Source organism: Protopterus annectens, chromosome 6.part0 (assembly GCF_019279795.1).
Source record: "Protopterus annectens isolate FY-2018-M chromosome 6.part0, PAN1.0, whole genome shotgun sequence".
Classification (NCBI taxonomy): Eukaryota; Metazoa; Chordata; order Ceratodontiformes; family Protopteridae; genus Protopterus; species Protopterus annectens.
In genome coordinates, this window is record NC_056737.1 from 705,514,992 (window position 1) to 705,542,936 (window position 27,945).

The 27,945-nt window shown below is 39.3% G+C and overlaps 1 protein-coding gene across 1 annotated transcript in view; it reads right to left on the bottom strand.

Annotated features, from left to right (window-relative positions):
* Nucleotides 1-27,945, bottom strand: part of SYNE2 (spectrin repeat containing nuclear envelope protein 2) — a 3,814,665-nt gene that overhangs the window by 2,503,096 nt on the left and 1,283,624 nt on the right. The gene's annotated exons all lie outside the window — the stretch shown is intronic.

The window sequence follows — 27,945 nt, forward strand, 5'->3', positions numbered from 1 at the left end:
TAAAACATCATCCATGACTTCTAAAATAGGGGTGATGGCTAAGGGGGCTCTGCTGGGGCAGGTCCAGAAAATCTTAGTCTTTTCTTAGACTGAGGGAAGTCCTGAGATTCCCAGTGGAAACGTTCCCTGAGAGTGTGAAGGGTTTCTCCAAAGGAAAGGTCTTCTGGTGGGGAGGCAGAAGGAATGGATTCCTCTGCATCTGAATCCTCATAAGCAGTCAGAGGTTGTTGTTCCTCTTCAAAATCTGAATAATCAGATTCCTCCGAATCCTGTGCTGTCATAACTTCAGGACAAGGGTGTCTTTTTCTTTTAGAAGTTGTGGCCTGACTACCCCTGAAAAGGGAGATAAGATCCTCCACCATTTTAAGCATTTGTGCTTGGGGTGGTGGAGCAGGAGCAAGATGACAGCTAGAGGCAGATTTTCTAGGGGTGGCCTGGCTTCTAGGCCTAAGAGCATCCATCGGTCTGAGAGAAATGGTAGTCGGATGAGAAACATCAATTTTCGTCTAGATTCAGTAGTGCGAGAGGCCTCCTCGGAAGCCGGTGCCTGCGTTGTGGCTCCAGACCCAACCGAGGCAGAGACTGCCAAAGGCTCGGAAGATAAAGAAGATTTCTGCGGCATACCGGACTCTGAAAGGGTCTCAGTAGAGGCCTGTGTAGATACTGAATCGGGCATCAGGGGCTGCAAAAAGCGCCTCACTGAATTCCGGAGAACTGATGACCTGCTTAGCGGTAGAGTCGTTGGAAGGCTTAGCCTTGTGTGGTCTGTCTCTATCTTTATCTCTGAGTTTTTTCAGAATGTCCACGAATTGTTGGCTGACAGACGACATTTCAGAATGCGATCATGGAAGATGAAAATACCTGTCTACAATAACAGCTCTACAGCGAATGGTTCTCGCGTTAAAGAGGGCATAGAACTGGCAATGGGGGACGTTGTGGTCTAGGCCTAAACAAGTGACATAGTATGAATAGAAGTCTCAGTGTGGGATCTGTTTCCCACAGGTGAGACAATTTTTAACTTTTTCGGACATCGGTTAGTGCAAGAAAAAAAGGATCCCCAATGGGGTACTTAGCTTTAGAGGTTTTCAGCTGTAATTCAAACTCTGGTAGCGACTGACCAGCACACTTCCGAACTGCATCTGCTATGGGCTCCACGGCAAGAAAGACTGATGTAATGGTGTCAGCTGCCTTGCTTTATAGCACTGATGACCTGACGCCAGACTACAGGCGACAGCAGCCGATGCAGAAAAACATTGACTCTGGTATTCGGGCTGGCCTAGGGCTATCAAAGCAGGGATAACCCACAGGTGATGACTGCAACAGTGAAACACAAAGAACATCACAGATTATAAAAAACTGAGCTTCCCAAATTACTAAATAACCACTATCTAAAAAAGTCAGTGGTAATCTCAGAAATACTGATTGGTTTTGTCCTCAGACTGAAAACAAGCCATCTGAATCGTATCTTGCAGTCTAAAGGCACACCAGTAAAACAAATCTACTACTGATTCCAAATAAAACTAGAAAATTTTGTCAAAAGCTGCTTCTTTTTCTAATTCATTCATTCACTATGGAATAAACTTTCTAAATATGACCAGTTCTACAAACACAAAACAAATGTGATATAACAAAGATAATTCACGTGGAGACACTCCAATCATTTGATGAGACTGTCTAATACTATAACATTACTTAGGAGGGTATAAAGTACCAGAACCAAGATTCAAATGTTTTCCCCATAAATATGAAAATCACCTGGCACACACAAAGTTGCTAAACTATTGGTTACTGTTCATAGGGGAATGGTTTACTATTCTATTACAGTTATCACCTAAGTCACCACATCAAAATAGCAAAAACATATTACATTTATTTACAGATCTTTAAAATGATGAAACTGACAAGTGCTTAGATAATCTCATTCCAAAATATTAACTCTACCGCTTTTTCTGAGACAGATCACAAATAATTCTTTCCCCTACATTATATGAGCTAGGAAAAGAATAAACAAAATATGTAGGTTTGTCTTTGTAAGACAAGCCCAGTTTGCCAGTTTATCATTGCAACCTACAAATGGCTCACTTTGTGCACAAGAACTTTCATGTTTGTCAGTGTACCACTTTGTGTAACTTAAGTTTAAAATGGAAACAGAAAGTGCCTAACCACATAATAGTAAGTGCAAGGGTCTATATTACATGAACAAGCGATCAAAATGTTGAATACAACATACTCGACACACTTTGATCACTCGTTCACGTAATCGAAACCTAAAAACCCTGAAAAATACAAAATCGAAAGATTTTGTTTGTCCCACACCTTCCCTAAACTAACATACAACACACACACATACAACCAATACATACAAACCCCTACACACTCAAATCACTCAAACACTCAAACACCTACACAAACACACATACTTTTAAAACAAAGTGGGGGGCTTCACCCCCCACACCCCCCTAACTAAATATACCAACTCTGAGATTGCTGTACATTGGGGAAAGGGCAATTTCCCAGTAATCACAAAGTGACCTCTTACACAAGCGATTACCGGGAAATTGCCCTTTCCCCAATGTACAGCGATCTTGGAGTTGGTATATTAAAGAAAGCAGCCACTTACATAGCCATTCCAACAATGTAGCATGTTTACGTCACATACTACACTCACTAGGAAGGCCGACCAAAACATTTCGGAACTCCAAATGTCAACATTTGGAGTCTCCAATTACACGAACGATCGATCAAAGTATGTTGAGTATCTTGTACTCGACATTTTGATCGCTCATTCATGTAATATAGATCCTAAGTGCAATATTAAGTAATCTTCAAAGGAATCCATCAGGACAAACAGTTATTTCAAATAACCAGCTGGATTCCTTCGCAATTGAAATGACAAATAAATACGGGGGGGGGGGGGGGTTGGTATGGATTTCACCAAGAGAATCCCTGCTTTCATACCTAGTGGCTGTCTAACTTTATTAGTGTGGTGGATAAGAACAAGAGACGCATGAGCTACCATGCTTCCACAAGCCCCCCCCCCATCATTTTACAAAAATGGATGTATAGACGGTAGTAATCTGTTCAGAAATTACGTTTGTATTAGCAACTGTTACTAAGACATGTTTTCTTCTGGAATCAATGACTTATTTTAGAATTGCCTTTAGACAGATGGTGATAATCTCTTATGTTTCAATATGTGGCTATTTTATAAATACATTTTATTATGGGGAAAATGTTATTATAATGGCTATGATTACAGCAGGACATAGATGGCATAGGGTTAAGAAGTACATGATAGTTTAGTTGGATATTTATCATTGTGGGGTTGTGCCCAACAGTTATAAATGGATACATGTTTCTTTTTCTCTTATTGTAAAAAAAAAATGAAAAAGAAAAAAAAAACACCGAGACTACCTGTGTAAAACACATTTCAGGAATTCTAGAATCTCAGTCCGTAACAGCGGCTGTTTAGCTGAATTAGTGGGCGCTACCAGCAGACCGTATCAACAAGCAGTGCCTTATACTGACAATAGATTTAATGACATTCATTATTTAAACATGGTTCACTGGGGAAAACATCTTCAAACCACATATCATTTTATCCCTTTCACAAGCTAATGAAAAGGAACCAGAATGGGAGAGAAACTGGTTATTTTGGTAAAACAAGGAATAAGCACTGCAATTACCAGTTCTTCACTACTAACTTATACAATTTAATCACTCAGAAAGCTTTGCTTGGTTTGGGGAAAGGATTCAGTCAATTGTGGCCCTTTGCTGAGCTGATCTGTGCATCTGTATACTCAATTTGCATGAATGCAGATAGGCAAACATGTAGTACTTCTAAGTGGCCAGCCACTAATTTCTGGTTCGGGTCACATTACAGAATGTTCCACAGTCCAGACTGTTGATGGGTGTCTCTGTCCACATTCATATTCACTCTTCTGATGAATGCATAGTATGTTTTTCGCACAGTTGTTCTGAATTCGCTACATCTGCCTTCGTATACAGCCAAGTTGTGAGTCAAAGCATTTTACAGTGAAGCAGTCTGAGCCAGTATAATTTATCCATGCTACAGGACATAAGCAAAATGAGAATGGAGTAAAACATGAAAGGAAAAGATGTGCATAGTGCACAGAGCATGATTAAAAACACGGTGCAAATGGATCTGCTCCTACATGTAACCAGAATTGTATATTGAGAATAGTTATATTAGAAAAGTTTAGGCATGTGGTTCTGCTAGGATGCTTACAGCAATGAATACAAAAATTACAGCATAGAGCAGATGTGGTACAGTATACAAAATGGAAGCTGATATGGATTTGGGACTATATATTGGGCCCTTACTGAGGATAAGGAAACTTGTTGAAGAAAACAGTTTCTACCCAAGATAGCATCATGCCAGTCTAACCTACACAGAGTTTACTGATGTGAAGACAGCCATTAATGGGTACTTATTGTTCACCTCTGCACTCAATTTCAGGAAGGTATGGAGGCAGAGTTTGGGTATAGTCACAACTTGTTGCATGCCATTAGATACTGGTTCCTTGGTGATATCAACGGAAGACAAAATTGGAATCTCACAACCTGCAGTCTTCAGAGCTTCACAATGCTGTAGTTATGCTGTCGGGACACAGTACGGCTACAACAGCTGTACAAGAAAATACAGCGGTGCTATGTGGTGATGTGCACAAACCCATGGTTCATGCATTGTGAGAGTTGTACAGGACAATCACAGTATGTAAAAAGTAGTGGATTGTTACATTAGTTAACTGATATATTAGTATATTACAACCACTGTATGACAGGACAGACCACTCAGGACCCTTCAGATGCCCCAAAACACTGCAGTCTGCCACAGTGTATTCAATGTATTAACAGGAGTTAATAGTGTCTAACCAACACAGAGTTTACTGATGTGAAGACAGCCATCAATGGGTACTTATTGTTTACCTTTGCACTCAATTTCAGGAAGGTATGGAGGCAGAGTTTGGGTATGGACACAACTTGATGCATGCCATTAGATACTGGTTCCTTATTGATATCAACGGAAGACAAAATTGGAAACTCACAACCTGCAGGCTTCAGAGCTTCACAAAGCTGTAGTTATGCTGTCGGGACACAGTACGGCTACAACAGCTGTACAAGAAAATACAGCAGTGCTATGTGGCGATGTGCACAAACTCATGGTCCGTGCATTGTGAGAGTTGTACAGGACAATCACAGTATCTAAAAAGTAGTGGATTGTTACATTAGTTAACTGATATGTTAGTATATTACAACCACTGTATAACAGGACAGACCACTCAGGACCCTTCAGATGTCCAAAAATACTGCAGTCTGCCACAGTGTATCCAATGTATTAACAGGAGTCAACAGTGTTGGCTACAGGGGGCACATGTGCTCCACTGCCTCAGAATGAATCTTTGTATAAACACACAACTTTTATAAGGCTGGCCTAGCTGACACACCCAAGTTACAAGAGTTATGTAAGGAGTTCTGGAAGTCCTGGGATTGCTGCAGCTAAGCGCAATAAAACCACACAAGAATAATTTGCACAACATATTCCACAGAAGAGAGAGATATACAGCAGGTTGTAGGCAGTGTACAGAATATTAGTAAGTCAACAATATCTACCAAAACCATTTTTCTGCCTACAATATCACTTCTGGTGGGTCTTATATCAAAAGCTGCTAGGGGAAAGGTACAGCTGTGTACACTTACCATAAATGTAGATGTTCGAGTGTATTCACTGTTGCAGTCATCATATTTGGGTTATCTGATTGCAGTAGCCCTCAGTCGGCCTGATTATCAAAGCCTTGGGTCCTGCGTCAGTTGCTGTCTCATCTTCCGTGACGTCAAGTCGTCAGGGGTATAAAGCATGCAGCTGACGCCATTACATCAGTTTTTCTTGCTCCAGATGTCAGGTGCCCCCCTTAATGAGAAGCAATTAAATATATCTATATATATATATATATATATATATATATATATATATATATATACACACATACAAGGTTATACCACCACCAAAAAAACAAATACACCAAAAAGCTTTTAAGTATAGTAAAGGAGAATAGAGGTATAGCCAAAAGGAGTCAGGGGGCTGGAGGGAGGGTAACCAGGACTGCAACAGTGAATACAATTGAACATCTACATTTATGGTAAGTGTACACAACTGTACTATGTTCTTCGTGTTTCACTGCTGCAGTCATCACATTTGGGTAGATTCCCAAAGCTAAGGATGGAAGGAGGAATTTAGATAGCATTTGGATCAGCTATAAGGCCCAGCAAGACTGCAGTGGCAAAGCCAGCTCTGGATTTAGAGAAAATTGGAAAATGGTAATGCTTGCTGAAAGTATGTACAGAACTCCAGGTAGAAGCTTCTAGGATGTCTCTGGTAGGGGCACCTCTGAGAAAGGTTGTAGAGGTAGATGCAGCCCTGGTTGAATGGGGTCTAATCCCCTCTGGGATAAGTTTTCCATGGTGCTTATAGCAGAAATGAATGCAATGGCCTATCCATTTAGAAATGGTTTGCTTTGAAATAGCCTTCTCCTCTGCCCCTGCAGCAAATGCCACCGGCAGTTGTTCAGACTTTCTTTGAGGTTTAGTCCTGCCCAAGTAAAATCTAAGTTGTCTGTGCACATCTAAGGAGTGCAGTATCCATTCCCCTTTCTTCTGTGGATTAGAAAAGAAGGTTGGCAAATGAATGGACTGATTAAGAGCCACAATGGATACCTCCTTGGGCATGAAAGGGGGATTGGTCCTGAGGGACACCCTGTCCACATGAAAGATGATGAAAGGCTCCACTGCCATAAGGGCCTGTAATTCAGATACACCGCTTGCTGAAGTGATTTCTAAAAGGAAAGCTGTTTTCCAAGAAAGGAATTTTAACTCTAGAGTTGCAGCTGGCTCAAAAGGAGGAAGAGTGAGTTTTTCCAATACAAAGTTAAGGTCCCAGGCTGGAGTTGGGGCTCTCCTGGGTGGTCTGTAGTATTTGGCCCCTCTGGGGAACTGCTTGAGCAGTGGGTGAGAAAAAAGGGGTGGTTCCGTGTTGTAATGAGCTGAAATGGCTGAGGCATGAAATATGATGGAAGAAAAGGAAAGGCCCTTGTGAAGCATCTCAGTTAAGTATTGAAGAATCTGAGGTAAAGTGGGTACTGCTGTGGCCATCCCTTGTGTTTGGTTCCAGGCACAGAATCTTTTCCATTTTTCAGCATAAGATTTTCTACTACTAGGTCTCCTTGCCTCCAAAATGACATCCAACACTTGTTTACTGAGGGATGGTAATGGAGAGATTAGGTAATTAGCCAGGCTGCCAGGTTCAGGGTTTGAAGCTGGGGGTGCAGAATCTGGCTCTCTTGCTGTGACAGCAGGGTAGGGGTCTGCGGCAGGTGCCATGGGGCTAGCTGTGACACACTGCACAATAGGGGGTACCAGTGTTGGCGTGGTCAGTCTGGTGCAATCAGTATCATCCTTGGTTTGACCTGTTTGATCTTTAGTAGTACTTTAGAGAGGAGAGGCAGAGGAGGAAAGGCATAAACTGATAGATTTTTCCTGCTGAAGGACTGCGCATCTACTTTCCACTAGTTTGAAGTAAGTTGTCAAATGAATTTGTTTCTCTGGCATGAGGAAAGCCATCTGGGAAGTTGTGTTCAAGCTTGCTCCCAGGAATATAATTTGTTAACAGGGAATCGTATGTAATTTCTTTTCGTTTACGGTGTACCGCAGACAAGTTAACAACTTTTGTACAAATGCCAGATGATTCAGAAGTATGTCCTGACTTTCTGCCTGAATTAGACAATCGTCCAGGTATGGGTATATTTTAATTTTTCTTTGCCTGAAAAATGCAATGACTGGAGCAAGGCACTTTGTGAATACCCTGGGCGCAGTAGATAAGCCAAAGGGCAATGCAGAGAACTGACAGTGCATGCAGCCTGCTTTGAAGTGTAGGTATTTTCTGAAAGATTCCCTGCTTGGGATGTGCAGGTAGGTTTCCTTTAAATCCAGTGTTGACAACCAGTCATCTTTGCCTATCATGGGAAGCAACTGGTGAAGAGTTAGCATCTTGAATTTTGGAATCACCAAAAAGGTGTTTAGGATAGAAATGTCTAGGATAGGACACCATGAGTTGTCTTTTCTCTGTACCAGGAAAAGACTTGAGTAGAAACCTTGTCCCTTTTCCTCTTCTGGTACCGTCTGAACAGCTTTTAATCTTAAGAGAGAGAGTACTTGCTTTTGAGCCTCTGGCCACTGATTTGGGGGTAGATCTGGCCAACCGTTTGGGGTTGGTAATGTGTGGAAGTGAAATCTGTATCCTTGGAAAACTATGTTTAAAACCCATTTGTCCTGGGTAATGAGTTCCCAGTTTTTTGCTTGCAGAGCAATCTTTCTCCCTAAAGGAGTAGTCAGTTGAGAACTGCTTGGAAGTTTTAAAGTTAAGTCATTGAGACAGCTTACTATAGGGGGGAGTCTTACTACTCCCTGATTTGGAAGTGGGAGCCCCCCACTGCTTCGGCCCTGTGCGTACCCTAGGACTGAAGCCTTGGTGTTCTGTTGGTTCTGGGTTTGAACTGAGAAGGCCTGGAAGAGGCCGGAAAGGACCAGTTTTTTGAGGGCCAATGCCTACTAAATCTTGGAGGCTGCACTTGTAAGAAATATTTAACAGTTTGCATAGATTTATCTTTTTCCTCCATCTTTTTAAGAACTTCTTCTGCTTTGTTGCCAAACAGGTGGTCCTGATTTAAGGGAGCATCCATCAATTTAGTTTTAACATGATCTGGCAAAGATTGCTTCTTAAGTCAAGCATGCCTTCTAAGAACAGACACGGTGACAGCAGCCCTGCAAGATGCCTCTAGTGAATCAAAACCACATTGCAAAGTATGTTTTCCAATCTGTTCAGCAGAATGCATTAAATCTTGTAAATCCTTATTTTCAGCACAATCAGGAATCAGCATCATTTTCTGTTTAAGCAATCCAATAATATGCTGCTGATACTTTAACATATGAAACTGGCAATTTAAGGCCCTGATGGCCAAGGTTGCAGTGGTGTATACCTTCTTACCCCATCTATCCAGGGCCCTGGAATCTCTATCAGAGGGGGTAGGATTTTTAGCAGTAGTAGCCTTAATGCCCTTGGGTCCCTGTGAAATGGTCTCAAGATCCACAGTAGGATTTTTAAAAAGGAACGTGTGAGAATCAGCAACCCTGTAACATCTATCAAGTTTTCTGGGAGCAGGAGGTAAAGAGTCAGGGGTCAAGCTAGATTCTGAAAAAGCATCGTCAACAATGTCCAGCACAGGAGGGATAGCTAAATGCCTGTACTGGGGCAAGAGTAAGAAATCTCTAAGCCTCTTTTTAGAATCAGAGTAATCCTGGCTTTCCCAGTGAAAATGCTCCCTAAGAGTATGCAGGGTTTCACCAAAAGAAAAATCCTCTGGGGGAGAAGCAGAGGGAATACAGTCCTCTGCATCAGAATAATCATAGGTAGATAAGGGTAAATCCTGGTCATCAGAGGAGACAGAAATTTCAGAATCCTGGTCAGAAGTATCATAAGCAAATTCAGTCCTAGTTCTCTTCGAGGGGGAAGGTTGGCTTCCCCTGATTAAAGTAATAAGGTCTTCAGCCATTTTTATCATTTGTTTTTTAGGCATAGAGGCCTGACCATGTGGTCTGGGCGTTGGTTTCCTAGGCATGGTTCAAGTTTTAGGCCTTGAAGAAGAAGATGGCGTTGGTTTAATATGCAAGGTAGTAGGCCTGAACACACCCTCAGAAGCCGGTGCTTGCACAGTGGCTCCGGACCCATCCAAGGTAGAGACATCCGCAGGTTCCACAGTTGAAGCATCTCGCGGCATACTGGACTCCGAATGGGTCTCAGTGGAGGCCTGCGAATCTGAAGTAGTGGGTATTAGGGGCTGTGAAAGTGCCTCACTGAGTACCGGCGAACTGGCGACTAGCTTATGAGAAGCATCATCGGCAGCTTTGGACCTAGGCGGCCTGTCTTTGTCTTTATCTTTGCATTTTTTTTGGAATGTCAGTAGTCGGATGGCTTACCGAAGACATATTTGGATAATTGAACCAATACCAAAATATTTAGAAGCGAAAATATACCGACAATGAATACTTTGTGGTTTAAATAAGGCACAAAACCGACAGCGAGATACATTGTGGTCAGGGCCTAGGCAAGGAATAGAGTATGAATGAAAATATTTATGAGGTATTTGCTTTCCACAAGAAATACAATTATTGACTTTTACTGACATCGGTTGAGAGCAAGAAAAAGTTTCCCCAACAGGGTACTTAGCTTTAGTTGAAGACTTCAGTTCTGAAACTTGAAAACGAAAATTTCAGGAGTTGGCCGACCAGCACTTGCGAAATGCTTCTCTTCGGGCACCACAAGGCAAGAAAGACTGATGTAATGGCGTCGGCTGCATGCTTTATACCCCTAACAACCTGACGTCATGCAAGATGAGACAGCAACCGATGCAAGACCCAAGACTTTGATAATCTGGCCGACTGAGGACTACTGCAAGCAGATAACCCAAATGTGATGACTGCAACAGTGAAACATGAAGAACATCCTGTCATCATGTGTAAAACCTCTTATCATGAAAGTTTGTTGAGGGTGCTGCTGTCACCTTAGGAACATTGTTGGCAGAGTAGATATATAAAACCTTCCAGTTTATAGCCTGCTACAGACCACCTTCCCAAACCCAGGAACCCCACTCGGCCTTCCTGAGAACACTGGAAGATATGAAGGTCTCTCCAAACACCATTATATTGGGTGACTTCAACTACCCAACCATAGAATGGGAGCATTACTCTAGCTCCAACACCCTAGCCCAAAGGTTCCTAGAATTTATAAACTCAAATGCTATGGAACAACTTGTTACCACTCCCACAAGAGGGCAAAACATACTGGACCTGATCATCACCAACATGGGGACTCTATGCTCCAGACCAGAAGTGTATCCCTCACTGGTAAGATCAGACCATAAACTAATCTCACTGGATATTCACATCCCGACGCCACCCCATGCCCAGAAAACCACAGTGAAAAACTTCTCTAAAGCAAATTTCACACTCCTCAAAACCGAGGTGGAATCCTTCAAAGCCCCCGGGCCCCTGGATAATATGGCCCAGACCACAAAATCCTTTATAAACGCATTCTATGAACACCTTCAGGAATGCATGGATCATGCAATCCCAAATAAAACCAAGACCCAATCCTCCAAAGGCAGACGTCCTGTCTGGTGGACCCCAGCCATAAACAAACTATACAATAGAAGGAGGAAGCTACTACATGATAGAGCAAAATCCCAAAAAGGGAAGGCATCTCTGATCAGTATTAGCAAAAAACTATGGGCACTCATAAAATCGTCTAAGGCCAGCTTCGAGAGAAAAATTGCACAGGACACTAAGGATAATCACAAGGCTTTCTTTAGTTATGTTAGGAACCTGGGTGGGAATTCCCAGATTTGCTCAGAATTAGTCCAAAATGACAAAAATACACGAACCCACAGACATTGCCAACATCCTAGCTGACAGGTTCAGCACAAACTCCCCCCCTCCCCACCAAAAGGGCTAATATCTATCCCAGCAGAGTGCTGCCCCCCTGACATCTCAGATGCTCAGGTAAGAGCTGCCCTCTCCAAAGCAAGAAACACAGCATCAATGGGACCAGACGGTGTCCCGGGCTGTCCTACATGAACTCCAAGAAGAGCTAAACCCAAACCTAAAACTACTGTTCAATCTCAGCCTTACTACAGGATATGTACCCAAAGAGTGGCGTACAACAACAGTGGTCCCTCTCCACAAAGGTGGTGCCTCAACGGATCCTGGAAACTATCGCCCCATAAGTCTCACTAGCTTGGTCTGCAAAGCTATGGAAAGGATCATCATGGACCTTATAAATAAAGATATTGGGGACCTACAGACACTGGATCCTACCCAGTTCGGCTTTGTTAAGGGCAGATCCTGCCTCTTAAACCTGGTCGATTTCTTTGAAACAGTCACCAAGGCCATTGACAAGGGGAAGGTGGTCCACACAGCCTACCTGGACCTCGCAAAAACCTTCGATACAATACCCCACTCGGGCATCATAGATAAGCATACCAGCTTAAATATAAACCCCTATGTCACTAGATGGGTTGCAAACTGGCTCAAGGACAGAACCCACATGGTTAGAATAGCTGGAGCCATGTCAGACTCCAAACCAGTTACAAGTGGCGTCCCACAAGGCTCAGTCCTGGGACCGCTCTTGTTCGGTATATATTTCTCGGAGGTACAGGCCAACATGGAAGGACTGTGGCTGACCAAGTTCGCAGATGACTGCAAACTGGGCACCATAATAGACTCTCCAGCCGACACAAGCATCCTCCAAAAGGGCCTCATAGAAACAGACAACTGGTGCCAGAGCCATGGCCTCAAGCTAAATGCCAAAAAGTGTATAGTCATCCCCTTTGACAAAAACAAAGTGCCCACAAATTACCACATAGGTGGTAATCCATTAAGTACAGAAGAAGTAATTAGGGACCTGGGGACCCAAGTTGATAGCAATCTCTCATTTGACAACCACGTGGCCAAAGTGGTTAGAAAAACATTTTATATAGCCCACCTAATCATGAAGGGATTCACATCTAGATCAGGGAGGTCATCGTGCCTCTTTACTCATCCCTCATCAGGCCCATAATTGAGTACAATGCCCCTTTTGGGATGTACCTTACCAGACAACTGCAGCAACTGGAAAGACCCCAAAAGTACCTCACCAAGAGGATCAAGGGGCTCAAACAGATGCCGTATGCTGCCCGGTTAAAGAAACTCCAGCTCTACTCAGTGGCATACCGCCTGCTCAGAGGCGATCTGTGCCTGACGTATAAAGCCATGTCCAACCCGGAATTAATGGACATGCTGCACCTCAGAAAATCCAAATCCCATCGAGCTACGCGCTCGAGGGACTTGAACCTCAGCACTGAAATAAATAGGACATGCTGGAGGGACAGATTCATAACCCAGAGGCTCCCTTCACTCTGGAATAAAATCCCAGTCCAGGTTAGGCAGAGTCCCTCATTGACTCTCTTCAAGAGGAATCTTGAGTGGATGGGAGATCATAGGTTTACCCCGGGTATCACTTCTGTGTCACTGTTAGACAGAGGCACAGTATACTAACCTCGAAAAAGGGCATAGCAAAATTAATTTAAAATGGGTGGCGAAAGCCATACACACTCTGGCTAGGCTTATAAATGCCCTAGGGCAGATAGCCTAGTATGAACCTATGAAAACGTAACATTCTGCAACAGATGGAAGATATGTGGTACATTTAGTTATGTCAGTCATGTCCCTCTTTTTATGTAGGTCGCAACAGCAGGGAGCTTTATAAACGTATTTATGAACATAAATATGCAGTGGAATCAGGAGATGTCAAAAATGCTTTAGCTAGACATTATAAGGCAAGTTCATGTTTGGTACGATTTAAATTCCTAGTATTAGGAGGGGTTGTGAATTATGACAAATGTTTTGATACAGAAGAAGAGCTGGGTTGATGAGGGTATTTGTGGCAGGTGAGACTGAATGCCTATTTTCTACCTGGCCTTAACAATAGAGAGGATTTTGTTGCTTATTTAAAGAGAAATGGACTCACACACTGATAGAATTTTGCCATATGATTTATTCTAGCCATGTGATTGGTGGTTAAGGGATTTAAATGCAATGTAAGTCATGAGCAATATTCAGTCTGATGAAGTCTGTATTTTGACTTAAGTGCTTACTGATTAATACTGTTTATTGTTTTCCTTCCATTAAACAGCTTTGTTTTACTTTTACTGGCTTTAAGTTTTTGTTTTGCTTAGTTTAGCATGGTTTACTGTTGTTGTTTTTTTCAGATAATATACTAAGGAAAGGGTGGAGCACTTGTAACATGCAAGTCTGTAGCACTGGGACCTTGAAGAATCCCAGCAGTAAAACAAAACGTATGATAACCCCTCCTGGTTTTACACTGCACTTTAATTTGCAGCTCATCAGGCTCTCAGTTGTCCTTTTTGTATCACCCCTGTGCCTTAACCTGGCATGAATGGATGGACATGCCGCAATCAGTGTATTGATTACCTGGTTCTCTCACTTGGCATCATTCTCTACCCTAGGTAGCCTAAAGGCTGACCCAGTTGGTTCTTGAGCTCCAGCTTCTGATGCCAGAAGCAGCAAGCTACATCCAGTAGTGTTTTGCTCTGGTTGTAGCAAGAAACAGAGAAAGCTTACCCTGCATTTGGCTATGAAATCAGTGTTTTGTGCATAACAGTTTACAGAATTTTACTATTCTCCAGTGGACTGGCTATTACGGTGTTCTTTTGCATACCAGATTCACTTATTCTTCAACTTCTCACTCAGATTAGAAAGGCTGCACAGACAGCATGAATTCAGCTTCATTAGAGGTGCAGAGACTCTTTTGGTCACAGTAGCAGTATATATAGCAATCAGTGTCTGAAAATATTTAATTAAGCCAGCCCCATTGGTATAGGGATAAAGCCCTGACTACGATCCAGGTGACTTGAGTTTGATTAGTCTTGGATACCTGCTGGAGCTGTTATGGGGGAGACGGGGAGTGATATGGCATGTATCTTCTCAGGAAGAGGGTGTGCAAGTACACACCCAAGACACATGTTCCAATGGTTGAACTTCTGGTGGACACTGGAAACACCAAGTGAGCACAAGATTCAAGGGGAGCAGAGCAATCATGAGAGACTATGTAATTTGTGGATGTGGCTGGCATGCCATGACTGATGCTCATTGCACACTCTACCATTGGTGTGTTACCAGGCATGCACTGTAGGGTTAGGAATGCAAAGAAAATTAATAAGCCCCCCCCCCCCACACCCACACACCCACTGATTGCTACTTGAATTACATTTCTTGCTTGTCTCTCTTCCCAGAGTGTAGAGAACTAACAGACCACTTGACTTACAGAGAGTCTGTCGTTCAATGGCACAATGGCATGCAGTGAGAGGAAGCAAGCTAAAAAATATTTGCTTGAATTTATACTGACTGAGGCCTGTGTCATACAAATGCTAAAATTGGATAGTAGGTGCTGTTATTGCAATTTTGCATGTAAGCACTTCTCATTTTTTAATATTATCTATTCTCTGTTTTATTTAAAAAAAACTCTACACTATTTGCTGCATCAGTTAAAACATGTGTCACCTGTCTGGCATGCAGTGCAGATTTTAAACATACTACGATTAAGAGAAATGATTTCTTGGGTTAAAGTTGAGAGTTTATTTTCCCTGTTCTCTGCAGCATATTTTTAAGACAGATCTTAAGAATTAAATGCACAGTGAAAATGAATTCAACACTTTGCAAGGAAGAAATGATTCACACATTGTTTAGTTAGTAGTGCATTTTAAGCACTGGTCTTAAGGAAGTAATAAGAAATTACGCCACTTACAGCTGAAAAAGAAGAACCTATGTGGTTATTGCAGCAGGTAAGTAACTTTGTTTATAGATATAAAATAAATAAATATAAAACCACAATATTTCTGTCCCATATCATCTAATGTTCACATAGTCTTAAATCAGTTTTCAATTAAAAAGGATGAACCCTTTTGATATTCCTGCGTAGCCAGGCATTTAGTATTGCAGGATCCAAACTATTGTTTGAAGAGAACAAAATTCATTAGCCTACAAAACATTTTTACAGTCCAGGTACAAAGACTACTAATTTCTAAAGCTATTATTATAAGGTGCATGCATGAAGAACTGGATAGTTTGGTTGTTGTTGTATTTGAAAATCAGTAATTATGTTATTTAAAATTCAGTAATTATTTATTTATTCATCCCTATTGTTACCAAAACACCAATTAGCCTACAATATTAAAATAACAATACCAGATGGACATTTGTTAAGTGACAGTTCTGTGATCTGTGAATATAAGGGCACCAAAACGATTGTTATACAAGGTTTGCATAAGCTTTATTCAGTGATATGACTTCCTAACTTAATGTACCAAAATAACCATAACTTTAAAGGAGATATTATACTCAAACTAGTTCTGTGTGTTCCTTCAAAATCAAAGTGATTTTTAACATTTACATTAATAGTGTATTCCTGTTTACTCCAGTGGCAGCTGCTGACTTCAAATCAAAGGGGGGCTGCAAGAGACAGCTGAATGGGTGGGGTCAATGGGAAGGTGTGCGGCCAACTAGAAAGGGGTGGGGCTATGCTCAAAACAACAAAAACTGTAACTTTAATTAAATACGCTGCCCTGGGTGCCAAACCATCATTATGGGAGTCCAATCAAGACAAAAAGAAGTGTAGCAGAAAAAAATATTTCAATGCATTGGCTGCATGACAGCTTACTTAATATCTAGATGGAAACAAAAAGGTTGTGAGGCATGAACAAATACATTACTTTTTAAATACATTACTGGAATGCCAGTCAAAATCAAGTACAAGAAAAACAAGCAGCACTCAACTCAAACCACTTCTCCTTGCACTGCAGTTCTATAATTAGAAGTACCAAGTAACATGCTGAAAGTAGCAATCTCTGTGATACCCCCACTTCCAAAAAAGACCTGCTGCTTGACAACAACTGTCTACTTGTTTCATGGGGAAAACATGATCAAAGTAAAAAATGAAAAGCAACCAAGAAACAAGCTCAAGATACATTGCTTAAAGGATTACTGCACGTTATGGACCACACATGATAGATTGGCATTCTGTTTAGTTTACAGGTAAAGCCTGCAAAGATGACTGCAAGTCTCCAACAAATGTCACAAGTTTCTTAAAATAATGTACTCATGTCCTTTATTACAAATATTGTCATATGCATTTCAATACCCAAGACTTATACGTTATCTAGTTATGTAAGTATTATCTGCATGGTAACAACAGAAAGGCTTTCAATGTTGGCAATTCTTTAACAGTATGCTTATTAAAGCTTACTTGCATCTTACAATCTCAGACAAGATTACCTGATGGTCATTAAAGCACTGCTACTTAAACACAGAGCAACAGGCACTTTCTGAATAATAATAATAAGCATAAATCAACAGTATAAAAATATGACAGAAACCAGAACATTCTGCAAAATCAAGGACAGATGAAAAGCCACTGTAGTACGTGTGTCTACCTTGGATGGGGGGATACTCTGCACATTTACACTGCATAACTGCTACTTGCCTTGCATGGACATATCCAGAGTCACTACATGGGGGAGTGGGGTGCAACAAGTATGTCACAATTTGAAATATCTCTGGCTGACTGTGATGGCCCTGACACATTTGTCACACCTCTCAACCTCAGAGCAAGACATCTGGACAAAGCCATACATAGAAGTGGGACAAAGGCCCAAAAATAAGGGCAATTTCTAAATATTGCTCTTATAAACTTAGAAATATAATAGAATAGTAGGTCTTTCATTAGTATGAATTTTCTGAAGGGTAAGAAATCTGAAACTCAAATATCTGTCATTATTTTCTAACTTCAGTCTTTAATGATTTGCCTAACAAAGCTTGTGTTCCCTCAGTATCCACTCCATAATGTACTTTTATGTTCCTTCTGCAAAACTCCTCTGTTATGTATTTCACATTACTTCCCAGCTCATTTACTTCACATTAATCCTCATTGTTTGTATTGTTTGAATGCTTTTGAATTTTGAGCTTAAATGTTTTATCTACCACTTTTGTATAAATATTAGCAATCTTGTGTATAAACCTAATTTTGTGTGTGCTGGAGCTTTTCTCCCCAGGACTTTTTATCTACTATTTTGTATAAATATTTAGCAATCTTGTGTATGTACCTAATTTTGTCTGTGCTGGAGCTTTTCTCCCCAGGACTCCATTGAAAACGGGTTCTTTTTGGCCCAATGGACTATCCTGGTAAACCAACTGCAAATAAATAAATAATAAATAAATAAATTTGCCACTAAGTTGCCAAAAACAACACAATTTTATGAAAAATGGACCAAAAATGTGATGCAAAAAATATAAAATAGCCACACGATACAGCTGGGAACCTGTCAAAGAAGGAACATTTTTTTAATGTTAGTACTGCTAAATTGAGCAGCTGACAAAATAAAAGAATCTACATCCATTTCTGAAATAAAGGTAATCTATAACTCTGATTATTACAGTTATTTATTAATTGTAAACCCTCCACGTTTTCTTCCAAAATTGCCATTGTGTGGAGGGATTATTAGGGGAAGAACAACACTTTGCGTCATAATCAGGGAAAGTTGAGAGGTTTGGATATGCCTAATTCTATAAAGCAATTTATTTGCACGTACCTCTCAACCTGTTAATGCAGGAAATCTGGACAAGGCCAAATATATTGGGGATATAAAAAGTACTAAAAGTTGCTCTTGTATAAACTGAGACAGTTGATAGAATAAAACAGATCTTGCTTTAGCATGCATTTTTCTGAAGGTTATGAAGTCTGAAACTCAGTGTCTATCATTATTTAGGGACTTAGCTCCTAAATGATTTGCCAGAAAACCACAAATTTTATGAGGAACAAACCAAAAATAAGAAGCAAAAATCTATTCATTCTGTGAAAATCTGGACAGTTGAGAGGTATAGTTCAGCCGGGGCTGTCTTTGAGTTTGCCTCCCTTCCCCCTCACAAAATCATGGCCGAATGGAGCCTCCCCCCTGCAGCCACTTCAATGAACCATTACGTGACTATTTCACCCCATTTACCATAAACACTAATGTGCATACTGTTTCACTTCTATGATGATTTGGACTTCATTTGAAAGTTTTATTTTATATTTTACAGCATAAACCCTAATATATATCTGCTAAACAAAGCAATGCAGTCTCACAATGAAAACAGACTTAGCATTAAAACCTCTCTGCCCTTAAAACTCACATTCATTGAAACCCACATTCAAAGAAATACATTTTGCCAGTGGCAGATAAAGATGAACTCTGGGCTGTTTTCAAATCACAGGCCCCTTGCACAAGAAACATAAACGTGCTCTTTGATACACCTTCCTGATTGTATTAAATTATATTCCTTGTACAATGCAGTACAGATGTTAGAGGGAATTTTAAATTTATTGCTTTTAACATTTTCCAGTAAACAATGAAACAAAGTGCATGCACCAATAATGACAAAACTGCCCAATTCAGAACATTTCCATCATAAACGTCTACTCAAACTATTACAGTCCACCAGTATCAGTACATATGCACAATCTTTGAAGAAGTAAAAGTCATCTAAATAATTCTACATTAAAGAAATCAGTAACTAATGAAGAGGTTGCTGCTAGCAAACAACTTTATATTTCATTGTTTCATCTACAAATTTAGTGCCTGTTGCCCTTGAGGAATAAACTGCCTATGTTGCATTAAAAAATGTTAAGTTAGTAATATTGCAATAGGGAATGGCTGGCAAACTGATAACAGGTTCATAGTTACTAGGTATCTTCACCAAGAGGGACTGCAGCATCCACCCCCTTTACAACACAGTACAGTATCAGCATTGGATCTACCTACTGTGGGAGTAGAACCCACAGCCTTCTGCATCAAAAGCAAGTACATTCCCTGTTGTGCTATTAACAATGCAAACAGACTCAGCATAAGCAGCACTAAACTTTTGTTCCCCTGCAGCTCTCAGCTTCTTGTAAAATCTACTTGACACTCAGCTGTATCTCTGAACTTTGCAGCACAAGAAATCTGGAAAAAGCCAAAATTTATTGGGGGGAGGGACAAAAGCCAAAAAACCAAGGACACATTTTAAACATTGCTTGTATAGTATGTAGGAAAGTTGCTAGAATAAAATGCTACCACCATACATTTCACTGCCCAGTATTGAACCCAGGACCCTGTGCAAAACAGTCAGAGCAACATACCACTATGCCAAATCATCTGTTTTAAACCAAGAGTACCAGAAGCGACAATGTAAAACACTCAAAAATCATCTGGAACTGATCCCGTAATGGCAACAGTACTGTTCAAGTATAGCCAATGCACGGACGAGTGAAAAAAACAATGTTTATTCAATAATACATTAACAATATGTTTAGCGCTTTCATCCTCTAAACAATGGACTTCATCAGAACACTGAATGCACTAAATCAATTAATATTTAAAACTCTTTTGGCACCAATGTAGCACTCCATTGATTCAATTAAAGTGACAAGTGCTCATAATTCATTCATTCAGTGTTTCCTGTAACTATAATAGAATTTCATAACTATCTAATTAGAATAACAATAAGTTTAAAAAACTAAATTACTTCTATATATAAATTACATGTAAGTAAATTTTATAATTGAAATATTTAAAATATTTGAAATATATAAAATATACTGTTAAAAAGAGAGAAACTAACTATAAATAAGACAGAATCTGAATATGAATAAGAATATATAAGAATATATGAATAAAAAATAAAATTAAATTAATGTGGTAAGTGAATGCTTTCCCAAATAGAATACAATCCCCCATTACACTGCATTTTGTTGTTCATATGAAAATTTATGAAACTAATAAAACCATATAAAACTCATATATACTACAATACCTACAAAACAAAACCTTGTAAGTAAGTACATATATAGCTAGACCAAATGTTAACCTACAAAACATATCACACTGGTCTCGGAAATTCCTAAAATATCATATAAGTGGACTCTACTAGCTCTGTCTATTTGTACTAGATGTTGTTCACAAAATAGTTCACAAAACTGATATAGTTATACTGTAATAATTTAAATTACTTTAGTTGCAATATAGGTTTAATTGATATATGATCATTAAGTCCTGGCTCCCTGGTTGCATCAGTCAAAATTTTCCATATGGTCTCCCTTTTACCCAAGAGCCTTAATATTGCCACCACTTGGTCCAATGGTGACTTGATCAATTATTGCAAACTTAAATACATGTATGTCACCATGTAGTTCTATGTGTCTGTAAAGTGCATTATTCTTGTCCTTGGATTTAATACTGTATAGGTGATCGTATATACGTTTCTTAAAAAATCGTTCAGTTTTACCTATATAATATGCAGGGCAAGACATACATTTAGCCAGATAGATAATATTTTTACTATTGCAACTACCATTTCTAAAGTTTATATAAGTCCTATTAATGTTCTCCAACTTCACCCCTTCGATGTCCCAAATGGCAGAACACTGTTTACAACATCCACATTTTTTTCTGTGATTACTCAAATTGTTTTGTATCCTAGTAGTTGGTCCACACTCAAAAGATTTCTTTAAGTTTGTTCCCATTTTATAAATAATATAGGACAATGGCCTAAAATGTTCTTTACTTCTTGATTCACCATCAGTATATTCCAGTTGTTTCTCACTGTATTCTTTATATGGTTAACGTATGGTGAAAATTACAATATACAAGCTCTATTGTATTGCTTAATCAAACCTTGTGCAGAACTTGCAATATTAATTCAACTGAAGTGACAAGTGCTCATAATTCATTCATTCAGTGTTTCCTTGTGCAGAACTTGCAATATTAATTTCAGTCCCAGTACCTAATAAGGGTGGATATTTCATACCCCATTCATTAACCACATAATCAGTAACATCATTCAACAATTTCTCAAGATAACCTCTATTGATGAACATAGTTTCTGGATGACATCTTTATACTTTGGGATGGCCCCATTGACAGTATCCAGTCATTTATTGAATATTTGAATTGTACGATTTCTTTTTTGAAGTTTATATCCAATTACAGTACAGTACAAGGCTTGATTAAGCAATACAATAGAGCGTGTATATTGCAATATTCACCATATGTTAACCATATAAAGAATACAGTGAGAAACAATTGGAATATACTGATGGTGAATCAAGAAGTAAAGAACATTTTAGGCCACTGTCCTATATTTATTTATAAAATGGGAACAATCTTAAAGAGATCTTTAGAGCATGGACCTACTACTAGGATATGAAACAATTTGAGTAATCACACTAAAAAATGTGGATGTTGTAAACAGTGTTCTGCCATTTGGGACATCGAAGGGGTAAAGTTGGAGAACATTAATAGGACTTATATAAACTTTATAAATAGTAGTTGCTAAGTAAAAATATTATCTATCTGGCTAAATGTATGTCTTACCCTGCATACTATATAGGTAAAACTGAACGATTTTTTAAGAAACGTATATACAATCACCTATGCACTATTAGATCCAAGGACAAGAATAACGCACTTTACAGACATGTAGAACTACATGGTGATGTACATGCATTTAAGTTTGCAATAATTGATCAAGTCACCATTGGAACACATGGTGGCAATATTAAGGCTCTTTTGGGTAAAAGGGAGACAGTATGGAAAATTCTGACTGATGCAACCAGGGAGCCAGGACTTGATCATATATCAATTAAACCTATATTGCAACTAAAGTAATTTAAATTATTACAATATAACTATATCAATTTTGTGAACTATTTTGTGAACAACATCTAGTACAAATAGACAGAGCTAGTAGGGTCCACTTATATGATATTTTAGGAATTTCCGAGACCAGTGTGATATGTTTTGTAGGTTAACATTTGGTCTAGATATATATGTACTTACTTACAAGGTTTTGTTTTGTAGGTATTGTAGTATATATGAGTTTTATATGGTTTTATTAGTTTCATAAGTTTTCATATGAACAACGAAATGCAGTGTAATGGGGGATTGCATTCTATTTGGGAAAGCATTCACTTACCACATTAATTTAATTTTATTTTTTATTCCTATATTCTTATATATTCTTATTCATATTCAGTTTCTCTCTTATTTATAGTTTCTCTCTTTTTAACAGTATATTTTATATATTTCAAATATTTTAAATTTATATATAGAAGTGATTTAGTTTTTTAAACTTATGGTTATTCTAATTAGATAGTTAAGAAATTCTGTTATAGTTACAGGAAACGCTGAATGAATGAATTATGAGCATTTGTCACTTTAATTGAATTAATGGAGTGCTACATTGGTGCAAAAAAGTTTTAAATAATTGATTTAGTGCATTCAGTGTTCTGATGAAGTCTACTGTTTAGGGCATGAAAGCGCTAAACATATTGTTAATGTATTACTGAATAAACTTTTTTTTTTTCACTTGTCTGAGCATTGGCTATACTTGAACAGTACTGTTGCCATTACAGATCAAATCACCTGTTTTGTGAAAGAGAGGAAGACTGAAACTTAAATGGCTACCACTTAATGAATTCGGTTCTCACCATAGCTGTCAACCTCTTAGCACAAAACACCTGAATAAAGTCAATAATGGGGGAATACAGCCCCCAAACATATTCAGTGAATTCAGTTCTCACCATAGCTCTCAACCGCTTGGCAAAAAGCATGTAGACAAAGCCAATAATGGGTGAATACAGCCCCCAAACATATTCAGTGAATTCAGTTCTCACCACAGCTCTCAACCTTAGCACAAAAAAACTGGACAAAGCCAATAATGGGGGAACCCAGTCCCAAAAATAGGGACATATTTCAAATATCCATGTTATAAACTTAGAAAATTGCTAGAATAAAAGGTTTTGTGTTACCATGTACTTTCTGAAGAATATGAAGTCTGAAATTCAAATGTCTGTTATTTTTATTTATTTAACATTTGTTAACCAGGAAAGTCTGACTTGGAACAAAAACCAATGCACCCCAGCCAAGAATCAAACCAGAGAACCTGTAGCTGGTCAGGCAACAATGCTACTAGTGCACCACTACACTACTGACTGTGTAACGTAACAAAAATACAGAAAACACAGATTTTATGAGGAACAGAAAAGAACAAATATGAGGCAAAAATCTGCAAATTTTTTACAAATGGTGGTGGGTAGGGAATTCAAGCCCTTGCCACCTGCAACCAAGGTACAGGGTTCAAGTGTGAGGTATTCTCTAGCCACCAGTATACAGCACCTGGGGCATTACACACACACACACACACACACACACACACACACACACACACACACACACACACACGGGTCTAGGGCCTTCCATTGTGCTGTATCCTGTGGTGATACCCTTCCTTCCTGCGAGAGCAGGCCAGCCTGCGGACGTTGCAGTAAATAACTGCATAGACTTCTGGGATGCTCTTGACTGCTGTGTTACTGGAGCTCTGCGCATGCTCCTTCCTGGTTCAACAATAGTCTGGATGTCAGAAATGCCGCACATGTGCAAAGGTCATCTTTTTCTTCTGTCTTCTACAGCTGGGGTCTTTCTTCTTTGTTTTATAGCTGGGGGAGCTGCAGTCCTGCAGTCCAATGGCACGGGCCCGCCCATGGGTTACTCAAACATTCTTACTGTCAAAAAAATTGCAATGTTTTAACAGTGTTGGATGATGTGGACTATTTGTTATCTTCCCAGACTGTCCTGGTAAGCGTTCTGAAGTACATGTTTCTCTCATTTACTTTTTCATGTACTGGATTCTAGAAGCCACTGCAAGTCCACAATATCAGGTTTCCTGCATATGCCTCAGTTTCTTTCTGAAGCAAAGAAATTAAACTAAATTTACAATGCAAGTACATACAAGTGGTAGGGAAATTTGGGTATCTACATGCTTTGTGCTACTGCTTAGCACAGCTGCATTAGTGATTATATTTTGCTAGTGGGGTACAAATTACAACAAAAAGAATAAATTGTGTGTTTATCTAGTCCTAGAAATACTCATTGCAGAATGGAGAATACATTTTTCTGCTTCAGAGAAAAAAATGCTACTTCACATGCCACTGAAGGTTTAAAGGGTAGTATAAAAATGTGTGGTGACTTTTAGCCTACCCCACGTAATGTTGGACACTGGAATTTGTTCTTTCTTTCTAAAATTTATTGAGCTGTACAACTTCATTTATGTTGTACATTTAAACAAAAATTCTTATTGTCAGAAACAGAAGGTGAAACCTTTGACAAAACTACCAGGAAGACTGCCTGAGTTTGGGAGGCATTGCCTGACTTCTTGATTTGCAAGAAAAGAAAGAAGAAAGAGGGGAGAGACACAGAAAGAGATTCATCAGAGTATGCGTACATGCACAAAAACATATTTAATAGACTTCTTACTTTACAGTAAAATGCTGCTATCATTAATCACAGTCTGAGTGTAGCACAGGATGACATGCATCACTGATTACTACTTAAGAGAATATCAGAGGAGAAGTGGCAGCATCACACTGTTTTCCAAAAGCTAGGAAAAAAGAAATACCGCAGGTCTGTTAAGGCATTACTATAAAAACTGACAGGTCAATATGTATATATTTCAGTTAGGGGAAGGGGTTAGTGGGCAAACCTAGCACTGGGGTAGGTGTGTTAACTGAATGAAAAAATAGAATTACGTTGTTTTTAAGCAAGTTGGGCCAGAAAATATATTTGTGAACTGTAAGAATTGTTTTAGATATTGCTTCTGAACAAGCTGGGCCAGAAAACATATGTATGTTCTGTGAGAATTGTCCCAGGCATCATTTTACAACTGTATTGCAGGTTTAAATAAGAAAGCACATATCTCTTATGTAAACTAATAAACAAAGGATATTGTGAAACATTGATTAACTAAAAGAAGAGTTAAAAATATGAGATAGTCTGTCATTGTATTTTGACTTGTTTTTATTACAATGTATTTAAAGGAAAATTACTGAATGTTACATCATGATATCATGGTTCATAGGTTCATAGATTAGTACTAGGCTAACTGCCCTTATGGACCATTTTAAGCCTAGCCAATTACCTTATGTGAGAATCAAATCCTGCACCTTGTGTCTGTAAGGCAACCATCTTAACCATTATGCCAACCTCCCACCCCTCAAATCACTAGTACTAAGCTAACTGCTCTTGTGGGCCATTTTAGGCCCAGCCAATTAACCCATGTGAGAATCAAAACCTGCACCTTGTGTTTGGAATGCAACTATCTTAACCATTATGCCAACCTCTCATGGGAAACCTGCTCAGAGTTTTGAGAACCTTATGAAATGCAGTAGTCTGAGCTGTCACTAGATGATGACGATGATGAATATGTTGCAGCTGTTGCTGTTAGCTTAAGAATATTCAAACAGGTACCACCAAATCTGAGACTCTAATGAGTTTTAAGTTAGTCTTCGTATTCACCCATGTTAGATTTGCTTCTTGTGTAATTCCAGTAGCCACTTATCTGGTTTGGACAATAAACCCTGTCGCCATGACACGATTTGATGTCTCAGTGAATTTACTTTGAGATGGATAGTGCTGGTCTGGCTTGAGGCTGGAGGCACAGATAAAGGGCAGAAAAAAAAGACTGCATTGCCTTGATTACCAAACTGCCTTGCTACAGGTCTGATACCTGCCCCAAAATTTTGCAGATTATAAATATACAGTCCAATGTGTGATCATGTGTACATTGAGCTATATGCACTTCGAGGCTGACTTATAATTTGAATGATTTTATATTAAAAATGGAAGATGTTGAGTACCGTCCTGCGTTCTAGCAGGTGGACATGATTTTCACACAGCTGTGTTGCAGCTTGCAGCACCATATTAGCTGATGGTCTTGGTAGTCCATATGGTTGGTTTTCATTTGCATTAGCAGTGATATTCCTCCACCATACTAAATGTCTGCACAGCTAATGTATAATGCAAGCAGACATTATGTGTTCTAATACAGGTTGGAGCCTGCCCTGACATGCCATCTTTTTGAAACGTATGGCCTTTTTGGGATACTTTCTGAAGTAGGAATCCTATACTCCACATATGGTTGCAAATCTCACTTAGTTTCTCTAGTTTCCTGAAACTGAATGTAGCACAGGAAGACTTACATAGCTGATTTACTACTTAATAAGAGAATATCAGAGAAGTGGCAGTATCACACGGTTTTCCAAAAGCTAGGAAAAAAGAAATACCACAGGCCTGTTTTTTACAATAAAAACTGACAGGTCAATATGTATAGGAAATGCACTTATACACAGCTTGAAGCATCAGCATATATCTTTACTACAAACTAAATTAATCCACTCAAAAAACAAAAGTGAATGTAAATCAAAGGGATCAAGAAAGAAACAATAATTTATTAGGCATTTTTTGACTAATAGAATGTGCACCGTTTCTCATCTTCCTGCACCTTATTTTGTTGGACTTACACAGGCATGCTGAGGGTACAGTCTAAATAATTTTAACATATTATGTGTCTATACTATAATGTAAAATGTAAATCTTAGGCCTCATGACATTTCAAGAGCTGTAACATGGAAACCTGTGAAATGTTATAATGGAGAGCAGGAAACTAAACTAAGGCACGCATATGAATCACCTACAAGAGGGGGGTTGGGATAATGGCTAAGGTGTTTACCTTACAGACCCAAGGTGCAGGTTTTGATTCTCATACGGGGTAATTGGTTAGGCTTAAAATGGCCCACAAAAGCAGCTAGCCTAGTACTAATCTATCAACCTATGCACCTAAGAGAGAAGACTGAAGACATTATACCAAAAACAGCAGTTTAAAGATCTCGGACCGCAATGCGTCTCTAAAATGTTACTGTGCAGTACAATAACATTTTGCGCTCTATATTCACTGTTCCATCACATGACCTTGTGTCATGTTTTGCTAACCTAGCTCCACTGGCAGAAAAAGAAACCAGGGAATGGGCTTTTCCTTGTTTTGCTCCCTCGTATTTACCCCACCTCCTCACTCTTGGCTGCTGCAAGTCCACTGTAAAATCAATGCTGTTCAAAGATACTCAACGATCAGGATAAGTACACAACAAAATACTACCACCTGTTCTGAACAGCCTTCCAGTAAATATATCCATATGTATTGGAAAAAAACACCAACAACATTTAGGATTTTTTTTTAAAAAATATGAATAAAAATCTCAAGATCCTTAAAATCTAGAAAATGACAAGCATCTCTCACATCACAGCTAATTCAAATGTTGTAATTTATGCCAAATTTCCACTGAAGTCCCAGTTTAAATTAAAAAGCTTTGTCTTTGATTTGGACAGCCAAAGTGTTAAAAGTAATGAAACGGGG